The sequence below is a fragment of the Balaenoptera borealis genome, assembly GCF_965194805.1.
Source record: "Balaenoptera borealis genome assembly, chromosome: 3".
In the NCBI taxonomy this organism is placed as follows: Eukaryota; Metazoa; Chordata; class Mammalia; order Artiodactyla; family Balaenopteridae; genus Balaenoptera; species Balaenoptera borealis.
The window spans coordinates 183,726,313-183,742,142 of record NC_138866.1 but is presented as its reverse complement, the minus strand read 5'-3'; the positions used below and the strand labels follow the sequence as shown (position 1 = coordinate 183,742,142).

Sequence of the window (15,830 nt, the reverse complement as noted above, 5' to 3'; positions counted from 1 at the left end):
TATCTCCTGCGGGGAGGCAGACGTGTGAGGCGAGGGGCATAATTCAGAGCCGCGTGTCCTGGAGGTCCGCCCTCCCCGCTGCTCAGCAAACCCTTGGAGACGCCTTGCTGCTCTGCACGTCCTTCTCAGTCCAGCAATCAGGAAATCAGCTTGGCTCAAATGGGTGAAAAATACAGCCCGACCGCACCCCTTCTGCCCCTTCCCCGACTCTCACCCTGCCGGGAGCGCATCACCTGCTGCCTGGACCAGTGCAACTTCCTCGCTGGTCGCCCGTCCTCTGCATCCTCAGAGTGTCCTCAGCACGCCCGCCTGGGCACTTACGAATTCAGGTTCGGTCAGGTGGCCCCTCTGCCGAAAGCCCCACAGTGGCTTCCGTTTCACTCACACCGGCAGCTGTGATTCCGCCCCCAGCCCCCTGCCCTCGAGCCCCCACCCCGCAGTGCTGTGCTGGCCCTAAATGTATCGGGCCCGCTCCTGCCTACGGGCCTTTTCTGTAGCTGCTTCCTCTGCCTGCAATTCTCCCACCTTCCTCCCGCAGGCATTCGGCCAACTCCCTCATTTCCCTCACACGTCACCTTCTCAACGAGGTCCGTCCTGACCACCGATTTCATGTGATGGCCTGACCCCGCCCACTGGCCCTGTTCCCCCTCCTAATCCCCTTCTCCCTCTGGGGGCTCTTACAGTCTAACGTGTTCGGGGTTTTATGTGTTTATCGTCTCCTCCTTCCCCCACCGCTCGAGAATAGGGAGTCCCCAGGGCGCGAGTGCAGGGGCGCTTGTCTGTTTTGACCGTGGAGACCCCGCAGACGCCTGGTGCTGGGGCTGGCGCGTGCATGGGGCTGGATGCAGGTCTGTGAATTTGGTGACTAGAGGACCCCATCCCATCTTTCGAGGGGGAAACATGCAGAGGGAGCTGCACCTGCGAAGGTCTGAAAGCCCCGAGGCTGTGGATTGGAAAGAGCTGTTAGAGTCTTCAGTATCTTCAGCTTTCCAGGGGCCGGCACACGTTTCCTGGGCAGCTGCCGGGCAATGGGCTGAGCAGGGCAGGGACTCTAGGGGCCAGCCCTGCCTACCCAGTGAGGGCCTCTAACGGGCCATCTTGCCTGAGACTTTGTCAGCTCTGCATTGTGGGCTGGGTGCTTCCGGCCCCAGCCTGCTCCCCTCTGCTCTCACAGGTACCAGCTCGGCATCAGGACCTGAATGTTCTTCCTGCCCAAGTCTGATCAGGCCCTTTATCTTTCACAAGGGTCCCCCCTGCCCCCAATAAACCTCTTACACTCTTAACTTCATGGTGTCCGCTTCCTGAAGAGCCCAGGTGGTCCAGGGAGGAGGTGGTAAGCTGGCCTGTGGGAGTGGGCCCCCACTCGACTGGCAGTGAGGACCCCATCCCAGGGGTGCCCAGAGCGTGGGTGATCTCTGGCACAAGGTGGTAACCCAATTGCTAAGACTGCCACTGATGGTGAGTTGGGAGAGTGTTCCAGCAGAGGGGGTGTCCCTGGCTGGAGAGACGATTCAGGAGTTTGGGAAGGTGAGGAGATGCAGGGTGCACGAGGACCATGGAGTCTGCTGGTTGTTCCTAAGTTGCCGTGGTGCCCGTGGTGGGCTGAGGGGAAGCTGCAGGCAGTTAGGGGACAGTTGAAACCCAAGTGTGAAGGCCAGAGGGCCTCTTGGAGAGACCTGTTGCTGTAGTCAGGGTAGAAAAAGTAGAAGACCAAACTCAGGATTTAATAGACTTCAATTATTCACAGATAACTGAACCATTATGCCAAGGTCAGGGCCCTGGCTGGGAAAATACGGGGCCCTTACGCATGGGATGGGGATACCTGGGTGGGTGCCTCCAAGTATTTTGGCCCCCAGAGCCCTCTGAGCCCCCGGGGCCTGCAGAGCTAGTCAGCCTTCTCCTTTATGAGCTAGCACTCCGCTGGTGTGGGAGGACACCACAGACCCTGGCCCCACGAGGCAAGAAGGGCCTCCTTAGAACCCCACCTCCTTTTCTGGTTGCCAAGCTGATCGCTGGAGATAAGTCACAGCGTATCCAAGCCAGGGATGTTCTGGTGAGCCTGGCAAGTTAGAAAGAGACGATACCACCGCCCCTTTGAACGGCAAAAATCAGCCAACATACACTGGCAGGAATTGGGACTGGATTTTGAGCGTGTTGATCAAGGGGGCTGGATCATAAGACTGAATAAAGGGGAGTTTATGCATTTGGGAGCACTCTCTCAGGATATGGGCACAAACCTCAGAGGATGGTGTAAACTCGCTGCTTGGCTCGTTCTTAAAAGACTGGAGAGAGGCCTGTGCTGAGTGGAGTTGGAAAGTCTAAATGTCGTGGCAGAGAGTGTAGGGAGGGGTGGAAAGGCTCAGGGGCGGGGATATGGTGGGCGGGATACACCACGAGCAGAAGACCCCCCGAGGGTTAGTCGCGTGGGCAGGCCAGGTCAAGAGTGCCAAGACCTGCTGAATCAGAGACCCCTCTCTGCCCCTGTGTCCCCAGTAGGAAGAATACATGGGATCGGGAACTGAGGCGGCAGATGGAGTGGCCCCCGTCATCACTCACAGTGACCACTGGGCTCCTTTGTGTTTCTTATCCCCAGAAATCTGGGCCCCTCCGAGGTAGAGGTCTCTTACTAGGGGACTCAACAATGTTCTCACAAACTATGAGCTATCGCTGCTCCCTGGACAAGAAAAGGAGTTGCCATCTTGGCAGAGATAATTGAGTCTGATCAAAAGGCAGATACCCAAAGGCAGCAGAGAGGAATAGGCGTGGCCTCAGGGGAATGCGTTGGATGCCTCTGGGTGCTTCTTAGACCACTTGTGACCACAAATGGACAAGAGCAGTGACCCCAGCCTGAGAAGCCTGCGGTCACTAAGGATCCCTCGGGAAACGAGAGCACGGCTCATACCCCAGGGAAGTCACCAAGATCAGTGGAGGTAAGAGCTAAGGGTGAAGGAATTCAAAGTGGATAATGAAGGTGAGAGAAGAAGACTAGCAGTGGCCGTCCTGAGGCCAACGGCAGTGACAGAGGCTGCAGTCTGCCCCATGAACTCCCTCTTTTAAGTTTCCCCTCACAAAGAGAGCCCCACTGGACTTGTGAAGGAGCTGCTCCTAACACGCGTGTGGAGAAGTAAATCCATGCGATGCAGGGATGCACTGTGGCAGGCATCGGGTGCGCTGCCCAGATACCGACTCAGGAGAGAACACACCTGGCGGATGCAAGGATGAAGTCAGCTGACCACCTCCAGCTGCGGCATCTTTAGGATCTGCCTCGGCTTTTGAGCCAAGACCACACTTCCTGGACAGCATCCAGCCAACGACTGAGCACCGTCTGTCCAGTAGGTCATCTTTGCTCCAGGGTCCTCCATCGGGTTGGCCAAAACTTTGTCAACCCCCCACCCTCCACTGTGATCTGAGTCTCTCTCTTCTCCATCTTGTTTCCTACTCCCTTACCGTTTACAGGTGCCAGATCTGAACCATGGTCTGAACCATGGGTCGTCTTCATCCCTCCTTGGATGTTCTTCACAAACATCACCCCCATCCCCGATCTCTTGTCCTTCTTACTCAACCTCACTCTCTGCTTTCCTGGGGACCCATCAACACAATGTTCTAGTCAGCTGGTTGGAGTCCTTTAGCCGCAGATAAAGGCAGTGAAAATGCAGTAAGTGGCTAGCAGAGGCATGCTTACACATGGAAATACTTATGCCTATTTAAAGCATTGATTCACAAAGTAGTACCAGATTTTCTTATTACAAGTTTGTTTCATTCAGGGACTTTTACAGTTAAAATATTCTGGAAGTTGAACAGGAAAACTAAATTGAAGATAAATCTAAGTTAATTACAGATGCAAAATTTTCGTTTGAAATGTAAGCACTACCCCACTTTCTTTACCCAGAGTTAGATTAGTGTTCTATGGATTGCACACACACTTTTCTTGCTTATTATGGAATTTGCTTTTTGTATTTTTGAAGTAGCTAAACTCAGAAGCAACAAAACTAAACTGGTCTCACATTTAGATTAAACACCTTCTGTGGCTGAGCTACTTCCTCTTGGATGACTGATTGTCACCCAAAATTAAAGATGGTAGTGGATAAACTCCTTGCTTTCCATTTCAACCCTCTCTTGCCTTACTGATTTTCTAGTACTGTTTGTGACACCATGATCTTAAACATTCAGTGGGCTCAGACAATGGCATTAAAAGTGGCTGCCACTTTTTTGTATATTCAAGGTCCTTGACAACATCTCCCAGAAGACGTTACATGGCTCCTTACGATGCTCCAGACAAGGGTGGTAGCGGACAGCCCTTCTTTCTCTTTCTTCACTCAGACACTTCCTGGATGAAATCAGTTTTCCAAAATTACTTTTATACAAAGAATGTAATCTTTTTTCTCAGATCCTTTCGTTGGCTTCCCATTACCCATTTTCTTTTTCCTTTTAAACCCTCAAGCCATCATGTCTTAGTCTGTTCAGGCTGCTATAATAAAATTCCACAGACCGGGTGGCTTATAAATAATAGAAATTTATTTTTCACAGTCTGATGGCTGGAAGTCTGAGATCAGGGTGCCACCAGGGTGGGGACCTCTTCAGGGTCGCAGTTCCTTGTTGTGTCCTCACATGGTGGAGGGGAGAGGGAGCTCTCTGGGGCCTCTTTTACAAGGGCACTAATCCCATTCATGAGGGCTCCACCCTCATGACCCAATCATCTCCCAAAAGCCTCACCTCCGAAAACCATCACACTGGGTGTTAGGATTTCAACATGTGAGTTTTGCAGGGGACACAGACAATCAGATGTGGACTTTGAAATTTATTGCATCTTTGTCTGTCACTCTCCTCCTTTTTTCTTTATTAATGTTTTCTCAGACCTTATATTCCAGCCAAGACAACAGCTTCAACATCTCTTGCCCTGTTTCCTCTGATGCTGAAGATTACCAGCCTGCTTGCCAGCCCTCCTGGATTTACCACTATCTCTTTTAATCTTCAGATTCCTTCTTAAGACCCATTTCCTCCTAAAGGTCTATTCTAGCTGTCTCCAAATGATTTCCCCTTCTTTGGTCATTATCATAATGCTTCCTTATCCGTGAGCTTGTTTGTACAGGTGTAATGAGACCTGAACTTGGTCGAAGCATAATGCCTGTACTTGAGAGAAGCAACTGGAAAGTTCACCAATATCTGCTGTTTCATATAAATACAGTCAAAACTCCCTGCCTTCCTCACCTTCCCACGTGTGTGTGAATAAAGGAGAATATGCTTGAAAATCACCACCTTTCATTTGTAGATTGAGGGAATAATTTGACTTTTTTGTGAGTATTAGACAGTTATGTGCTGTCAAAACTAAGGGATTTATTTAAGTTAACAATTATACTGTAAGTAGTCAGAGTGCTGAGTCAAAATCTGGCCAATACTTCTCTTGTGCTGAAGGGTTAGCTGCTGTTTGTCCTGTAGTTAGAACATGCCTATGAGAATATATATAAGGAAACATAACTTATACCAAGCTGTTTGTATGTACCCACTTACTTATCTTCCCACTAACCCACACCTCTAGCATTCTTTCTTGCCTTTTTGTTCCTAGTTCCCGGTCCTGTCTGGCATAGACTGAATATTTGCACCTCCACACGAAAAAATTTAGTGTTAAAATCTAATCCCCAAAGTGATGGTGTTTGGAGGTGGGGCCTCGGGGAGGTAATTAGATCATGAGGGCAAAGCCTTCAGGAATGGGATTAATGTCCTTATGAAAGAGGCCCCAGGGAGCTCCCTCCCCACTTCCGCCATGTGATGACACAGCAAGATCGGTCACCTGTTAATTGGGAAGTGGGCTCTCACCAGACTCTGAATCTGCCAGTGCCTTGATCTTGGCCTGCCCAGCCTGTAGGACTGTAAGAAATAAAGTTATGTTGTTTATAAGCCACTCGGTCTATGATATTTTTGTTATAGCAGCCCAAACAGACTAAGACATTGTCAAAATTCAATAAATGTTTCTAAATTATTTGGCTTTTGTTCTGTGTAACGTTCCCTCATTCTTCACACCAGAATTGTCTGAAAGTCAGCTGGAAGTTTCACAGTAATTTACTCACAGTTTTTACTCACAGCCATAACATCTGCATCTCGGGAAGAGAAGGCAAACGTTTTAAATGTCCTGTGAACTGTGATTGGATGGAATGATCAGTCATTCATAAGATGGTTAAGTGATGCTCTTTCTAAGGCTGCTTCTGGATGACTGCAACGCGCGCGTTTGCTTTCCTGGTTTGTTCTTCTTTCAATAAAGAGGCCACAATCAGAGGGCTTTTGGCTCTGTGCTAAACCGTTCTCTTTGCATTTTGGCTATTGTTATAGTTGTTGCATTGGGGGAGGATTAAACTGGATTTGCATGTGGTGACCTATTTCAGAGCAGGATAGGAAATGTTTCAGTCTTCCGGGGAATCACCACTCTGTGAGCCATTTAAAACTCTAGCTAAGGGCTTCCCTGGTGGCGCAGTGGTTGAGAATCTGCCTGCCAATGCAGGGGACACGGGTTCGAGCCCTGATCTGGGAAGATCCCACATGCCGCGGAGCAACTAGGCCCGTGAGCCACAATTACAGAGCCTGCGCGTCTGGAGCCTGTGCTCCACAACAAGAGAGGCTGCGATAGTGAGAGGCCCGCGCACCGCGATGAAGAGTGGCCCCTGCTTGCCGCAACTAGAGAAAAGCCCTCGCACAGAAACGAAGACCCAACACAGCCATAAATAAAAAATAAAAAAAAAAAAAAAAAAAAAAAACTCTAGCTAAGTGCCGGGGAACATTCCACAGAGGACCATCCAGAGTATTAAGGGGATCTGCATTTTGCATCCTTTAGGCTCCAGACCTCTTTTAACTCTCAATCCCAAAATCCTAATGAGACTAAACAGCCTTTTATTTTTACAAGTATATACAAATTGTTCCAAAACTTTTAGATTTCATGGAACAGTAAATTTCCAATAAATATTTTGAACACTGGCTTATAACATTTTTATTTTTTGGCCAGGTTAGAAAAGTTAGAAAAAATAAAAATCATCAAACCTATATCTTTTTTCTAGAACTATCTTTCATAGCAGATGTTATTTCCTCCTTCCTTGCCGGAAACTCCAGTTTAGTTTGGGTGTCTGCCTCCTCCCGTGTGAGTCATAGTTAAATCTTGACTAGTCTAGGGTTCCAAGTCCACGCCCTTGACAGTGATTGGCTTAGGACGGGCACATGATCTTATTCGGGACAGTGATTGGCTTAGGACAGGCACATGTTCTTATTCGGGACAGTGATTGGCTTAAGGACGGGCACATGATACTATTCGGGCCAGTGATTGGCTTAGGACAGACACATGATCTTATTCGGGAGAGTGATTGGCTCAAGGATGGGCACATGATCCTATTTGGGACAGTGATTGGCTTAGGACGGGCACATGTTCTTATTTGGGACAGTGATTGGCTCAAGGATGGGCACAGGTTCTCATTCAGGACAGTGATTGGCTTAAGGACGGGCACATGTTCTTATTCAGGACAGTGATTGGCTGAAGGATGGGCACATGATCCCATTCGGGACAGTGATTGGCTCAAGGACGGGCACATGATCTTATTCGGGACAGTGATTGGCTTAGGACGGGCACATGTTCTTATTCGGGACAGTGATTGGCTGAAGGATGGGCACATGATCCTATTAGGGACAGTGATTGGCTTAGGATGGACACATGATCTTATTCGGGAGAGTGATTGGCTCAATGATGGGCACATGATCCTATTCGGGACAGTGATTGGCTTAGGACGGGCACATGTTCTTATTCGGGACAGTGATTGGCTCAAGGACATGCACATGTTCTCATTCGGGACAGTGATTGGCTTAAGGATGGGCACATGATCCTATTCGGGACAGTGATTGGCTTAGGACAGGCACATGTTCTTATTTGGGACAGTGATTGGCTTAGGATGGACACATGTTCTTATTCGGGACAGTGATTGGCTCAAGGATGGGCACATGTTCTTATTCGGGACAGTGATTGGCTTAAGGACAGGCACATGATCCTATTCGGGACAGTGATTGGCTCAAGAACAGGCACATGTTCTTATTCGGGACAGTGATTGGCTTAGGGAGGGCACACATTCTTATTCGGGACAGTGATTGGCTTAGGAAGGGCACATGTTCTTATTCGGGACAGTGATTGGCTTAGGAAGGGCACATGATCTTATTTGGGACAGTGATTGGCTCAAGAATGGGCACATGATCCTATTCGGGACAGTGATTGGCTCAAGGACGGGCACATGATCCTATTCGGGACAGTGATTGGCTCAAGGATGGGCATATGATCCTATTCGGGACAGTGATTGGCTCAAGAACGGGCACATGATCCTATTAGGGACAGTAATTGGCTCAAGAACGGGCACATGTACTTATTCGGGACAGTGATTGGCTCAAGGATGGGCACGTGTTCTTATTCGGGACAGTGATTGGCTTAGGAAGGGCACATGTTCTTATTCGGGACAGTGATTGCCTCAAGGATGGGCCCATGATCCTATTCGGGACAGTGATTGGCTCAAGAATGGGCACATGTTCTTATTCGGGACAGTGATTGGCTTAGGAAGGGCCCATGTTCTTATTCGGGACAGTGATTGGCTCAAGGACATGCACATGTTCTTATTCGGGACAGTGATTGGCTCAAGGATGGGCCCATGATCCTATTAGGGACAGTGATTGGCTCAAGAACGGGCACATGTTCTTATTCGGGACAGTGATTGGCTTAGGATGGGCACATGTTCTTATTCGGGACAGTGATTGGCTGAAGGACGGGCCCATGATCCTATTAGGGACAGTGATTGGCTCAAGAACGGGCACATGTTCTTATTCGGGACAGTGATTGGCTCAAGGATGGGCCTATGATCCTATTCGGGACAGTGATTGGCTTAGGATGGGCACATGTTCTTATTCGGGACAGTGATTGGCTGAAGGACGGGCCCATGATCCTATTAGGGACAGTGATTGGCTCAAGAACGGGCACATGTTCTTATTCGGGACAGTGATTGGCTTAGGAAGGGCCCATGTTCTTATTCGGGACAGTGATTGGCTTAGGAAGGGCACATATTCTTATTCGGGACAGTGATTGGCTCAAGGACGGGCCCATGTTCTTATTCGGGACAGTGATTGGCTCAAGGATGGGCCCATGATCCTATTCGGGACAGTGATTGGCTTAGGACGGGCACATGGTCTCATTCGGGACAGTGATTGGCTTAAGGATGGGCACATGATCCTATTCGGGACAGTGATTGGCTTAAAGACGGTCACGTGATCCCACTGTGGCCGACGATGGGCAGGAAGGGGGCTGCTGGAGGGCATGCTGATCATTTTCCATCTCCCTCTCTCCATCCAGAAGCATCCTTTGCTTTTTCTGCCTGTCTGGCCTCTAAGCACTGCCCCACGAAGCCTTCCTTGTCCGCTGGTTTCCCCTGGGGCTGGCTAACGGAGGCACTTGTCGGGCAACCTCTTCCCCCAGGAGCAGCTCTCGTGATGGGGGTGCGAATTTCACTTCCTCTTCTCGTCCGGTCAGAGCCGGAAGTAGTAATGGCTTCCTGCTGCTGCTCGCCCTTGGCCCGGCACCTCTCTGTTCGTCTGTCCTCTTCACTCTTCTGCTCGTGGTCTTTAAATAATCCCTCAGCCATATTCACTTCAGGTAAGTTCTGTGAGCGCGCCGCGGCTTCCTTGCCCGAACCGTGACTGATACGGGGCTCTCGGGATCGGTTCCCATAAAAGAGACACAGAGGAGGGCCCCGGCGTCTTGTACTGGAGGTGACTGTGTCAGCAGGTGACCCGGGGCCTTTGTGGCCGCCGTCCCGACCAGCGAGGGGAGCCGGGCTGAGGGAAACCAATGCGGCGTGGGTGGCAGAGGGGGCACCCGGAGGCCTGTGTCCTTGAGGATCTTGTGCCTTTGAAGGAGCCAGCTCTGGAGATGCGTTCAGTGGGAAGCGTGCTGTCAGGCTGAGAGGTTTCCTTGTTGTTTAGGCCACTTTGAGTTGTGGTCTTGTGTTCCTCGAGGCTAAAAATTTCCCAGGTTTGATAAAGCAAATGAGTAGGGCGCAATAACCGAATAATGGGGTGGGTGTGGGGACATCTCTTAAGTAGAACGAGCAGAGATACATTTAACATGATTTGAAGAATGAAGAGAAAAGAGATGATGAACGATGTTCATGAGGACTCTGCTGTCTGCCTCCCCGGGGTCCCTCTGTTGTGGTCTCGCCTGCCTGGACCTCCAGGCTGGCTGGCTGGCTCTGTGCTCTCTGACCCATAACCTTGGGGTGGGGCTCCCCACTTCTTTCTTCCTATCTCTCTACCTGTTTTTGCCTCCTCAGGAGTCTCTAGAGTGGATCCTCCCACCATCCTTGAACTTCCATTGCCATCATTTTCATCTCGTTAAAGCCATTCTTTCCGAAAAATATCATAATTTTTAAAAACCAATCTTCTCCAACCTATTTAAAACAATTTTAATTTTAAAAGCTTTTGCCTATGGAGCTATTTGTCCTTAGTTGTGAATGCTGTCACAGCTGACATGATGGGTTCAATTCCCCCTTATTCCAGGCCTCCATATTTTTGGTCACGCCTTGCTTCTTTTCACTTCTTTGACATTTTGTCTTCTCAATTCTGATTCCCTCCAGCCTTTTTCTACCAACTCTCAGAAGGGAAGTGGGAAGGAGAAACAAGAAATTAAGGGGATGCCGAAAGGTTTATTTTCCAATGAAAGCAAGAGAGACTCGAGATAAGAGAGAAGGTCTTTGAGGACTGGTGTGTTCGTGATCCCGTTAGCCTAAGGTTAGATTGGAGGGAGAGTTTGTCATTTCTTCTTGGGTGAGCTATTTGCATGAGTGATGCTGGATTTGGAGGCTATGGATGAAAAATATTCTATGAAAATTATAGAATAATCCCCTGATTTACCCAACCTAGTGGCTAAGTCAGGGAAAATGATCAGTTCATCCCTTGAAAATAAATTCTTTCCTTTGGAAGATAGTAAAAAGCAGAGGAAGACACTGAATAAATGCTTTCTGATGGTGTGGGTGCCGGCTGGGAGCCACTGAGGTCTGGAGGCCCTTCCAGCTGTACGGCTGGAGGGTTCTTAAGCGAGAACACATGTGCTGAGAATCCACAGAGTCAGAGATTTTCACTGTGGGTGGAAGATGTTAAAGGGTATGGCTCTAAAATGAAAAACTCGCTCCTTGCAATGTATAAGGCAAAATAAGGGATAACACTGAGGCCCCCAGTCAACAAGATCCTGGGCTCTGATTTGGGCCCCTCCCTTTTTCCTGGCTTTGGGAAATTAGGGAACGCCCTTAGTCTCTCTGAGCTTTCAGTATTTTTATAACATTGGACTAATCAATCCTGTTCTGCCCATCTCTCTGGGTGGACAGGATCAAGAGATGCCAAATGACAGCCTGCTGTGTTGTGTAACATTCTGCACACACACAGGGCACGACTGGTGTTACTGTTACGTGTGACCCAGTTGCACAGCCACCAGGGATTGTGAACTCTACCTGTCAGCGCCTCCTGCAGGGCTGGGCTGGAACAGGTGCCTTCCTACCCTTGGGAAGCTTAACTTGGCTGGAAGGAATCACTTAACCAAAGCTGTGCACCCAGCAGTGTGCACGAAAGCGGAGGTGGCAGCGTCAAGACTGCTCTCAGCCAGGCCGTTTGCAGAGATGCCTGCTTTACTGTCAGACTTCAGAGAGGACACTGCGCTGAATATATTTGATAATACCTGGTGGTTTAAAATCAAATAATGATTGTTTGCGGAAATTTTAAGTAGGTATGTTTTTCATTCAAAGTCTGTTGGCCCGTCCTTTGAAGTATTTCTTCAGTCCGTCCACTTTTGTCCATCGTCACCACTGCTCATGCCAGGCCCGCATCCCCTCCCACCTTGATCTTCACATCACCCTCTGGCCTTGTCTCTTTCACTCCAGTCCCACCGCCCACCCCGAAGCTGCTGCCCACGCCCACCCAGAATCTTCTCTAGGACTCCAGTCTCTTTATGTCACTTCCCTGCTTCGCATCCTCCAGAATCGATCACCTTTGGGATCAAGTCAAATTTCTTACCGTGTGGCACAAAGACCCAGCTTAGCTTTCCCGTCCTGGCTCACTACCGCCCCGTCCACACTCGGGCAGCCTGGACGCCCTGAGCCCAGCCTTCCCTGCCTGGCTCGTCTCTCATGGTCACACAAGCCTCTTTCTCTGCTCTGCTTGTCTCAGCCAGATTTCCCTCTTCCTTCCCTGTTGCGTTCAGATGTCCTGTGTCCCCAAGGCTGGGCTCGGTTGTTCCTTTGTCCTCCTGGGCTGGGCTCACCCCATGTTCCCCCTTCATTCTCAGCTGACGCCTCACTTCACGCCTCTCCGAGGACCGGGAACTCTCTCATCTTCCTACCAGATCTGTGATCCAGCATTCTCGCCCCCTCCCCCTTTCCTCCAGATGCGATTCTCAAAGTGTCTCTTCCCCGTGAAAGGTGGGCTCCTCTGCTTCTGCTCCGGACCTCACCCCTCCCCTGCTCAAGGACTCCTGCCTTTATCCCGCCTCCATCTTCAACCGCACAAGCCCTCCCTTTGTACGGGATCGCTGCATCAGCATGCAAACATTCTCCATCTTCTTCTTGGTTCTTCCAAGGATCTCTAGCTGCCATTCCCTATCTCTGTTTTCTACGCCTAAAATCCTTCCAGAGCTGTCTGGGCATTGTCTCACCATCTCAGTTCTCCCCCTCGCCCGCCCATCAGGCTTCCCCCTCTGCTGTCCGGCTGCAGTAGCCCTGCTGGAGGTGGGAGGTGGGCAGTGGCCTCTGCTGTGCACTGCCCCAGTCGGGCCCCTCCCTCTGCACCACTCACCACCCCGCCTGGGCTGCCTTCTGGCTCTTCCCCGTCTACCAGCCCATCTCTTCCCCGTTCCTGTGCCCTTGCCTTTCTTGCCACCCTCTCTGTGGGTGGTCTCACCTTGACCCAGATCTTTAAATAACATTTATTTGCCAGTGGTTCCTGAATTTATAGCCTGAGCTCAGACCGCTTCTCTGAACTCCAGACTCTTGTATTCAATGCCTACTCCACATTCCCACGTAGCTGTTTCACAAGCATCTCAAAATTACTATGTCCCAGAATGAACTCTTCATTCTGCCACTTCAGTCCATGGCTCCCCCGTCTTCCCCATCTCAATAAATCACACCTTCACCCACCAGTTGCTCCATCCAGAAATGTGGACGACCTACTTGTCTCTTCTTTTCACTCATCCTCGGAGTCTGTCAGACGTTCCTGTCTAGCCCATCTCCAAAGCCTATCTTGATCCGGTCCACTTAGCCCCACCCCTTCCCTCTCACCGTGGCCCAAGCCACGCCCCACCCCTTCTCCTCTCACCGCGGCCCAAGCCACGCTCAGCTCCGGGGGTGGTCCCCTGCTTCCACGTGGGGAAGGCAGCTCTAGTCCATGACCACATAGCATCCGGAGAAAGTGTGATGCCTGCATAAAACCTTCAATGGTTCCCCATTGCACGGCTCACACGGCCCTATGTGGTCTGGCTCTTGCCTTTCTTCCAGCCCCCCTTTTCGTGTCCGGTCCCCTCCCTTCTTCATCACACACCCCGTGGCTGCTCCCCTCACGTCTGCTCCGTTGGTTCAGTGATGGGTACTCAGTCTCCAGTAACTGCCCGCGACACACAGATTGTGTGAACAAATACTTGCTTTGATTGCTAAATTTATTGCTGTGTGCCAGATCCTGGAGTGAACCAAAGAAAGTTCCTGCCAGACAGGAGCTCTCAGTCTGGTGAATGACACGAATGTGTATACAGAGACTATTTACTATTTGATGTGATAGGTGTGATCCTGAGGGGAAGCCAACTCTGGGGCCAGAGGAAGCTTAGGAAAGGTTCTCAGAGAAGGAAATATTTGAAGTGAGTTGATGAACCTCTACAGAAATCTAAAACAGCATTTGAAAACAGTAACTTAGGAAGTAGGATAGTGGAAAAATATGCTGAAATATTAATATTGGTAATCTCTAGCTTTTAGCTTGGTGAAAGTTTGTTTTTTTTTCTATTTTGATATTTCCAAATATTCCATCATGAATTTATTATTTTTTATAATAAAAAAAGTTAAAAAAAAACTTGGCGGGAAATAGTTCTTTGACACACCCACAGGCACCGGTATCGTAACACAGACAGGCTGGGTGTCTCGCTATGAGTTTTCTCATCTGTTTCTGGAAGCCGGCTACAGGTACTGGAAGTAAAGCTTCTTGAAATAAATTTTCCCCAACCAAGGAAAAAAAATAGTAGAAGAAAAAAATGAGAAAAAGGATGAAATCCTTTCCCTCGGTTTATGAGTTGAGCGGGTAGCTGGCAAGGAATAGGAGGAGAAAAGAAAATAGGATTCTCTTGTCATGTTCCGCTTGTGAAAGCCAGTGGATATTTTTACAGGTACCAGCTAGTCGTTCCTGAAAGTCCGCTAATGGGCACAGGCTCTGAAGCAGCAGTAGGAAAGATAAATGCTTTTCTGGAGAGTAATTTTAGTTCAGGGTGGAAAATGTGAAGAGAAAAAAAAAGAAAGATCAAATGGAAAATCCATCCGCAGGCCAACCCACAGCACAGAAGCTCTGAAGACCATGTGTTCTAATTAGTCCCTGCACCCGGCCGGGGCCTCTCTCTGCAAATGCCCCTCCCCTTGTGTCGGGCAGCCTGGGGGGAGCATTTGTTGGTACCGAGTGGCTATCGTTCTGGGGGGCTCTGGGGGGCTCTGGGGGGCTCTGGGGGGTTCTGGGGGGCGGGGGGTAGAAGGCTTGGAGGGTATAAAAAACCAAGACCACCAAGCTGTGACCTTCCTTTTCCCCTGATTCAACGATGCACGTGTACTTTTCTACAGCGGGTATTTAGATGCTTCTGAACGGAGCATTCAGAATGCAGGCACTATTGTGTGTGTGTGTCTGGGGGGAGCTGCTTTCAGTCTCTGACATCTTTCCCACTCGGCTACTTTTTCTACCCCAGTCAACTCTTTTGTAATGACTGTGGAGGGCACATAGACTCACTAAGACTTGGGTCTCCCCCTCCTGCTTTTTCTCTGTGCTGAAATGGTCCCCATTTAGTGCCCTTCTGAAGTTCAGAGTTTTCCACGCTCCTCATGGCAAGCTTTAGTGTTTCTAGTTGCCCTGACGTGCAATCTCCAGTAACCATTGCCCTGTGGGAAGCAGAAAGGGAAAAGGTGCTGTGATGAGATAAACCAGTCAGGACAAGGGTCTCAGAGCTTCCTCCCATCCCCTTCGCTCAGTAGCTACTTCTCTCCCTATAGGGGTTTCAGAGTCAGAGAATCTGAAATGACAGACTGTTCTGAAGGTTTGCTGAGGGCTCTATACTTGGATCTCCTCAATAACCTAAGAGAAATCTGGGGAACTGTGACTTCCTTCCTGCGACCGGCTCACTGCTCCAACAAGGGCGGCCAACGGCTGAAAACAAGAGTCACATCCCATATCCAGAGCTTGGCAATCTTGAGCACTGAGGTATTTTTCTTCCGGTCAAGGAACTTTTCACTCCCACACAGGCAATCAGTATGTTCTAATGGTTGACTTTTAGGGCGCTGAAACAATAAGATCTGTGGGAGTAATTTCATATTTAATTTAAAACGGAGACAATCCCAAGGGACTAAACATAAAGGAGGTGGTCTCTGGTCTGATCTTAAGGCACCTGCTGTATTGTACCCCAAAGCCCCGTTTTGGTGGAGATTGTCCAGGCAATAACTGGGAGTGTTTACTCCCCTTGCCTTAATCCCAAGCCTAAGGGTGTGTCTGCTCCTTTGTTTTAATTGTTATTCTTTGAGAGGTTTAATCAGGTCTGGTTAGATTTA

The 15,830-nt window shown here is 49.6% G+C and overlaps 1 protein-coding gene across 2 annotated transcripts in view; it reads left to right on the top strand.

Moving 5' to 3' along the window:
* The window catches only part of LOC309626301 (uncharacterized protein), a 194,308-nt gene that overhangs the window by 31,255 nt on the left and 147,223 nt on the right, over nucleotides 1–15,830 (top strand). The window lies entirely within an intron of this gene.